Source organism: Arachis hypogaea, chromosome 15 (assembly GCF_003086295.3).
Source record: "Arachis hypogaea cultivar Tifrunner chromosome 15, arahy.Tifrunner.gnm2.J5K5, whole genome shotgun sequence".
NCBI lineage: Eukaryota > Viridiplantae > Streptophyta > Magnoliopsida > Fabales > Fabaceae > Arachis > Arachis hypogaea.
This window is the reverse complement of record NC_092050.1, coordinates 140,903,720-140,911,431: the sequence shown is the minus strand read 5'-3', so window position 1 is coordinate 140,911,431 and position 7,712 is coordinate 140,903,720. Positions and strand designations below refer to the sequence as shown.

Genomic DNA, 7,712 nt, shown 5'->3' with positions numbered 1-7,712 from the left:
ATATAACAGAACTCGTCGCCGGGAAGAGGGGTAACGGTGGTGTGTTGCCGCTGCTGCTGCCGTTGCTGGGGAAGGAGGTCACATTCGAGCTGCGGCCGCCGTCAGAGCCATTCCTTGCTGGCGCCGTTGCTGGTCCTATGCTTCCGGTTTAAGCATCTTATCGGAGCTAAGGTTGCCATCACCGTTGTGGTTTCTGGAAAAACGCCGCCGAATAGTGCCTTTGTTTTGGTTTAGGTCTTTTCCTTAAACTTGCATCGTTTCCACTTTTGCTCTGCTACTATTCCATTTATGCTACCTTGTTTCCATTCTATTTCAGCCGCTATAGCTGTGACTATTACAAAGTTGTTGCTGCGGGATTAGTTGGAGTTGTTGCTACTGCCTCGGTCTAGATTCTACGTCCTTTCGATCCATTCTATTCCAACCATCTTCACCCTTTTAATTTGCCACTCCGGTTTCAGTTTCTTCGGTCCCCTGGGACCAAGTTGTGAGTAGGCTTTACATTTATAATTATTTGGCTTTACGTCTATAATTATTTGGATATATGGTGTTTGAACTTAGTTATACTTATAAAGATTATTATCAAATGATTTTAAAATTAGTTTTACTAATTGATTTATTAGAACTAAATGCTTATCCTTGTTAAACTCATTTTAATATGCACATGAGACTATATATTTTTATGAGATTATATGTATGTTGAAGAAGTTTTATATTGTTTTAAAGTACTTGATTTTATTCGAATATGTATTTTTGAAGTATTGAAATTTTGTTGGTACTCACTTGTTTTGGAATTGTGAAATATTTTGAAATGCCTTAAGATTGAGAAAATATGATTGAATATGATTTGGATGAAAAAAATATTATCTGATTTGATTTGATTCGATACCTTATATATTTGTAAGATCAAAGATTTGTTGTGTTTGAAATTATATGTTTTGAATTGGTTTGGGAGGCTCGTATTAGAAAACCGTAGTTAACGGCGGTTATGACGTTAACCTAGATGCATCTGGCTCAGACCTCAGCTAGCAGGGGCGTTGCTAGCCTAACGTGTAGGCCACACGTTAGATCTGTTATTCCGTACGGACACACTAGAGGAAATGGCTACCCATAGAGGTGGAGCCGCCTAAGTGTGGACTTTTGATTTGATTTCTGTATGAGAACTCCCTTATTGATTCACTTATTATTATGAATTATTATTTTCTAATTAAAATTATTTTTGATATAATGTTTATATATGGTCTCATGTCGATTATAGATGTATTGTCTGGTCACTGGGTTGCAAAACTCATTCCGTTTTTCTAAAAATAATTTTCAGGAACAAATACTTGAATGTGTGAGCCTTCTATTCAAGAGTAATGATCTGCAATTGGTACTTCATTTTTGTTGAGTTCTTAGACGTCATATGCTCCATATATCACAGGCAGGATCCATCCATATCTAATTGTTTTACCTTTTATTAAAAATATGAAATTATTCGTTTTAGAAACTGTAAATTTCTTTAAAATATTTGTAACTTTCTTATTTGATTTATATTTGAGTTTGATAGGCTTGCTAGGAAACTGTTTCCCTGAGCGCCGGTCATGGTTCATTTTGGGCCGTGACAATGATAATAGTATACATTATTGTGGTAGTTTGTATAATTACTGTTAATTTTGGTTTTTACTCCGTGTTAATGAATTTGGTCATCAGCAATGATTTCGGCATTGTTGTTGTTAAAGTCGTATTAATGTTAAAGAAGAAGAACAAAAATGCATAAGAGAGGAGGAGGAAAAATAGAGAGAAGAGAAAGAAGATGATATTATGGTAAATGTGTATTTTTTTTACGGTAAATATTATTGAAGACTTAATTACAAAATTTTATTTTGTACAGGAATTTAATTATAAATTTTTAAAGTGTAGAGACTAATTTGTAATTTTAGTAAAAATATAGAGATTAACAGTGTAATTTAACCTTTAAATAATAATTAATAAAGATTTAATTATAAATTTTATATTCTAAAAATTTAATTAAAAATTTGATTAAGGGCTAGTTTGGCTAAACTTTTTAAATAAGTTCTTTTGAAAAAAGAGCTTAAAATATAAGGACTTTTATTAATAACAACTTTAAAATAAGTTATTTTGTGTTTGAAAAGTTATTATAAAAGTCTTTGTTTTAAAGTTATGCATTAAATAGGAGTGACAAAATAGCTTTTGATAATAGAAGAAGTCACATTTTTTAACTTCTTCAAAAATTCTTAAATAATTTTTTAAAAAATTAAAAATTTATCTAAAAAATTATACCAAACATTATTAATGTAATTTGTTATAAATCAAAAGCTAAAAAGAATAACTTTTGGAATTTCCAAATGGACCCTAAATTATAAAGAGTTGATTAAAGACTAACAAAAAAATTAAATTTTATTGTTATTGTTGCTGATGTCGTTGTTTGATGGATCACCTTTTTTTCTCGAGCATAATGAAACCATTACTCCCCCAAGCCTTGTAATTTATTTTGGTATATACATCCAATTCATAAAATTGATAAAAGAAAAATCAATAGAACCCAAGTAAAACGGGACTGGAGTCTGGAGACCTTTCATTAGTATGGGGGGTGTTGGAAACAGAGGACTATTTCCGCAGAGTTAGCAAACTCCCTCAAACTTAGACAACAGCGAAAGTGCGAATCTCTAAAATGTGTCATCCTCAACCTCAAGGATCACTTTCATTTTTAGGTATTCTCTTCTCCAAATCCCTAATTTTGTTTCCTTCCCTTCCTCTTTATCCCTTCACACTCATTCTGAGCCCCCATCCCTTCGCCAAGTTGATGAAGCTGTTCATTCCTTCACTCGCATGCTCTCTATGCGTCGCCCTCCATCCATCATCCAATTCACCAAGATTTTGGGATCTCTTGCCAAGACCAACCATTTCCCCACCGCCATTTCCCTTTTTCAGCAATTGCAAGCCAGGGGAATCGCTTCCAACTTATTTACTTTGAACATCCTAATTAATTGTTGTTGCGGCATGGGTCGTATTTCACTTGCTTTCTCTGTATTGGCCAAGATTTTCAGAATGGATTATCAACCTGATACGGTAACATTGACAACAATCCTGAAAGGTCTCTATCTCTGTGGTAGTGTTGAAAAAGCAGTGCGCTTTCATGACAGAGTGCTGGCTCATGGATTTCACTTCAACCAAGTCACTTATGGGACGTTGATCAATGGGCTCTGTAAGACCGGCAAACATCAGCTGCTATTCAAGTGTTGAGAAACATCCCACGGCAAACATCAGCTCCCAATGTCTTCATGTACAGCGCAATTATTGATAGCCTCTGCAAGGATACACTTGTAAGTCAGGCTTTTCAATTATTTTCTGAAATGCTTGCTAAGGGAATTTCTCCTAATGTTATCACATACAGTTCTCTCATTTTTGGATTGTGTCTTGAGGGTCAATATAAGGAAGCCATTGATTTGTTAAGTGATATGGTGCTTAGAAACATTACTCCAGATGTTCATACCTATAGTATTTTGATCGATGGGCTATGCAAGGAAGGAAAGATCAAAGATGCAAAAAATGTGTTGGCTGTGATGACAAAACATGGTGTGAAACCAGATGTGGTTACTTATAACAGTTTAATGGACGGATATTGTTTGGTTAATCAGGTAAATAAGGCAAAATATGTATTCAACACAATGGCCCAAAGTAGAGTGTTACTTAATGTTCAAAGTTACAATATCATGATTAATGGCTTGTGCAAAAGTAAAATGGTCGATGAAGCCTTGAGTCTCTTTGAAGAAATGCGTCGTAAGTACTTGGTTCCAAACACGGTAACTTACAACACTCTTATTGATGGCTTGAGCAAATCAAAGAGAATCTCCTGTGCTTTGGAGCTTCTTGTCAAGATGCACGAGAGAGGTCCACCCGCTAATGTAGTGACTTACAATTCCTTGTTGGATGGGATGTTCAATATCAAACAAGTTGACAAGGCACTTGTGTTATTCAAGCAAATGAAAGAGAGTGGCATTGATCCAGATATATTCACTTACAATATACTTATAGATGGCCTATGCAAAGGTGGAAGACTTATAGATGCAAAAGAGATTTTTCAAAATCTTTCCGTTAAAGGCTATCCTCCAAATGTGAGGACATACAATATTATTATCAATGGGCTCTGCAAAGAGGGCTTGTTTGAAGAAGCATTGGCACTCTTGTCAAAAATGGAAGGCAATGGTTGCTTACCAGATGGTGTCACTTTTGAAACTGTTATCCGTGCTTTGTTTGAAAAAAATGAGAATGACATGGCGGAGAAACTTCTTCGGGAAATGGTTGCTAGAGGCTTATTGAATTGATAAAAGAAGATAAGATACATCAACTCAAATTGAAATTACATCTCATTGTTGCTGAATATGTATCATAGTTTTGTAAATTCTGTGTCTGTTAGGTCAGAGGACTTTGGCAATGCCATGACATCAATATAATTGTGCACTTTCGATTTTTGCAATTGCTATGATCCTTTTTAATTCCACTACTTTATTGATTATTTAGATGATATTCCTAGTTATAGCTTACTGATTTAGTGTTTAAGATCTCTTTATAGCAATCTATACTGTTATTCTCTTAGATCATATATTTATCATGCTACAAACTAAGCAAAACGAAAAAGATTGGAAATTTTGTTTTCTTGTTTGTTCTGTTATTCTGTTGTGCAACTTATTTTTCCGTAACTTTGTAGGTACCAAATATATATATATATCAAACTAATTCCTATGACTGTTTTATCATAAGCAACCATGAGCTATTGTTTATTTGATTGAATCCTCTGGGAATTGTTGTAAAAGGAAATTTAAGTAGGTAATAAGGATTTCTTCTCAGGCTATATAGTTTTCACTTCCATCTTAAAATTAAACCCACCTTCTAAAATGCATGTCCCCTTTTTTCTTCATCCTGAGCAACATCGAGTTAAGGTTAATATGGTTCAGTTGTCTCAAAATTTTTGGCCATTTACTTAATTATTGCTACTCAGTTGTAATGCTTGGAAATCGCTCCTGCTGAAAATATGTACATTATGAAGTACTTTTCCAGAGGATGTTTTTCTCTTAATTCTTAGATAAATTACCTCATTATTTCTTGTCTAAGATCCCGTGTAGACATTGTTCCATTGTCTCTGACTCTCTGATTGTTAGCATTTTAAAAAAACTCTTACTGGCTTGGAGTTTCATTGTGTGTTGTTGTGACGGAGGTGTTAAAAGTGAAATAATACAGAACTCTTTGAAATTGAATTTGATTTTATTTGGTGAATTTCTTTGTATTTATATATTATTTTGGTTAATGTTATTCTGGAAGGATTACTTTTAATGACTCTGAAGTCTGAACTTTATATTTGCTATGCAAAAGAAGTTTGTACAGACTAATTCATCTGCCAAACAATCAATTAGATGAGCGTAGGCAGTTGAGATGGCCCTCGATACTGTAAGATTCTGTTTTCTTTTATTGCGATGTAGTTTCATTAATCAAATTATTGCCATAATCAGTGAAACTCAGTTGATGTGACATATATCTCTTGAATCTACAGGCCTGAGGAATAAACCATTTGCACAACTGCACTCCAGTGATTGTACACCATGATTTGAAGCCACAAAATCTTCTTGTTGATAAAAATTGGGTTGTGAAGGTGTCAACTAATTGTCATGATTGAATTTTCTTGATAGCATGCTGAATGCTACCTGTAGATATGGTTTAATTGTTTTTTTTTCACCCTTTCTTTTTTTCTTTCGTATAGTTATGTGATTTTGGATTATCAAGAATGAAGCACAGTACATTCCTTTCTTCCAGATCAACTGCAGAAACAGTAAGCTGTCATAATCCTCATTTCTAAGCTCAAATACTGTGTCATACCCTCTGCCTTCTGAATTATTCATTCTTTCATGTTCTTGTTCTACATTTTGCTGCATATTTTTTATGTTTTTTGTGCTTTATATTCTTCTAAATCTATACAAACATACACAAATGGAGGCATTTGCTATTATCTTTTAACAAAAAATTTGGAAAACCAGGAGCTTCTTGCCGTTTAAAAATTCATTATGTTTGGCATGTTATATTAATCCTTTTGTGATGATGAATACCTATCTTTAGCCTCGGCTTATGTTATGTTCAATTTATAATACAATTACTAGTTCTATATGCCAAGAAAATGTCGATTGAATAGGGTTTGAGAGAATGAGAGAAGGAAGAAAACACAGAGTGAGAAAGAAAAGAGGATTCCAAGAGAAAGACAAGAAATTTATGATCTGCATTACTAGAAAAGAGGATTCAATTTTTTTTTGTAGTTCCAAAAAGTTGTGGGAATGCTAGATCTCTTAGGAGACAACTGATGCAAGAGCAAGAACAACCTCTAGAACTGTAGAAATACAAAGGAGACGTTTGGCAGTATTGCAGTTTGTCCAAAATTCTCTGTCTACTTCACCCCATTTTCCCTTCTCCACGAATGGAATGAGAGCTTCAGAAGGTATGTAGTAGTAATATGAATTGCATTTATTTATTATGAGTACATTCTTTGTATCATTTTTTTATAAGGCCACTTTACATTTTTCAGATCATTTCAATTTTAACTTTCAGCCTCAAGAATCTTTCAAAAAGACGCTCAAAAAAAAAATATAGAGTTTAAATAGCCCAAGGCTAAAGGCATCAACTTTCTTTTGATACACTGTACAGTACCAAGTAGCTTTGAAGTTTAGTCAAAATCTCCAGCTTTTAAGATGTAGCAGCAGCAAGAGGATTATAAGTTATTAGCAGGACTATATATTATATTATGCATAGTTTTCAACCATATTGTATCCTTGTCTTGACTCTGGCCAACTAGACGTTGCCCATGATACAGTTCAACAACAATTTTGGCCTTTGCAGAATGAATTTGTTGCTGCAACAACAATGGCATTTAACGAGAATAAGGGATTAGAGTTTATTCTCTTTAAATTAATTTGACAAAAATTTCTAAACATATCTTGTCATCAGCCATTCTGCACCAACTTGTCATGCTGATATGACACACTAACGGCCACATAAACAAGATTTAATATTGTTACTGACAGAATGAACGGAGGGGAGATGGAAGGACTACCGTGACCATTTTTAAATCTTTTGGGGACAATTCTGATTAATTTTATTTTTCAGGAACCAATTTAAAAATCGGACAATTTTTCAGGGACCAATTTGAATATTTATTCAAAGAGAAAATATATCTTTTCAATTTGCTTTTTTTAATTAATGTTATAAAATAAACTTATATTAAATTATCTTTATATAAAATTAATAGTTAAAATTTGTTAGATAATAATTTAGTTAAATTTATTAAATTATTTAATAATTTTTAAATATTATTTTTATATAAAAATATTTACATGTAAGTTGTTGTCTATAAAATATAATTTTTATCAGTGTTTTTTAAGTGAAATAAAAGAAGTAAAAAAAATGTGATATAATAAAAGGCTATTGTTATGCTAATGAAACTTTTTTTTTTTCTTCACATGAACTGACATACTCTAGAGTAGATACATTTATTTCTACTTCGTTACAGAAGTTTTATTTCCTCTGTAGGATAAATTATTAGTGAAGTTTTTCTATGGATGGGCCTCGAGAGCCTTTTTGTGTGTTTTTTTAATTTTATTAATTGTTGTTGTTATATTTTTTCTCTGCTTCTTGTGAGATTTTTTTTGGAATGATGTATATTAGAATCTCTT

At 32.9% G+C, this 7,712-nt stretch overlaps 1 pseudogene; it reads left to right on the top strand.

The window, feature by feature from the left end:
• Nucleotides 1–2,507: 2,507 nt before the first annotated feature.
• On the top strand, nt 2,508–6,971 carry LOC112750940 (uncharacterized; annotated as a pseudogene).
• Nucleotides 6,972–7,712: the final 741 nt, after the last annotated feature.